The sequence below is a fragment of the Epinephelus lanceolatus genome, chromosome 6 (genome assembly GCF_041903045.1).
Source record: "Epinephelus lanceolatus isolate andai-2023 chromosome 6, ASM4190304v1, whole genome shotgun sequence".
Taxonomy (NCBI): Eukaryota; Metazoa; Chordata; class Actinopteri; order Perciformes; family Serranidae; genus Epinephelus; species Epinephelus lanceolatus.
This window is the reverse complement of record NC_135739.1, coordinates 36893431-36894223: the sequence shown is the minus strand read 5'-3', so window position 1 is coordinate 36894223 and position 793 is coordinate 36893431. Positions and strand designations below refer to the sequence as shown.

Genomic DNA, 793 nt, shown 5'->3' with positions numbered 1-793 from the left:
ACCTGTGCAATATTCACGCTGTCTAATCAGCATCTTGATATGCCACACCTGTGAGGTGGGATGGATTACCTCGGCAAAGGAGAAGTGCTCACTAACACAGATTTAGACTGATTTGTTAACAATATTTGTGAGAAATGGTCTTTTGTGTATATAGAAAATGTTTTAGATCTTTGAGTTCAGCTCATGAAAAATGGGAGCAAAAACAAAAGTGTTACATTTATATTTTTGTTCAGTGTATTTCGGTTTTACATTTGAGACACAAAGGAGAAAGTGAGGGGTCAAAAGAATGTCTGCGATTCGGGAATATGTATTCTATGTATAATTTTAAACTGGATTGCTTTCGTACAGATAGATATCTTTTTGGCATGATTCCAAATATTCTCCCATGTGCCTTCATCAATAGTCACTGATAATTCTTTCTCCTACACACACCCTGTATTTGAAGGAGACACCAAGAACTTTTTAACATACAGAAACAGAGTATGTCAAAATCCTGCCGTGACCCGGATTTGAACCGGGGTTGCTGCGGCCACAACGCAGAGTACTAACCACTATACGATCACGGCGAGCTGCTGCTAAGCGTGTTTGCAGTGAATAAACACCTGCCACAGAGCAGTGTGACGTGTCAGAGAAGGCCTTTCTTACTGGAGGCTATTACTGGGTTTTTATGTTATGTTCTTAGAGGATATAATCTCTAGCTTAGTATTCAGATCTTAAAGTCCTATTGTACTCATTTTTTGGGTCATATTATTATATTGCGGTGTTGATGACAGCTGAAAGTCCGAATGAAAGA

The 793-nt window shown here is 39.0% G+C and overlaps 1 non-coding gene across 1 annotated transcript; it reads right to left on the bottom strand.

Annotated features, from left to right (window-relative positions):
- Positions 1-494: 494 nt before the first annotated feature.
- trnah-gug (transfer RNA histidin (anticodon GUG)) lies at positions 495-566 on the bottom strand. Its single transcript has one exon. It is a non-coding gene; the product is annotated as a tRNA-His (tRNA).
- Between the last annotated feature and the right edge of the window lie 227 nt (positions 567-793).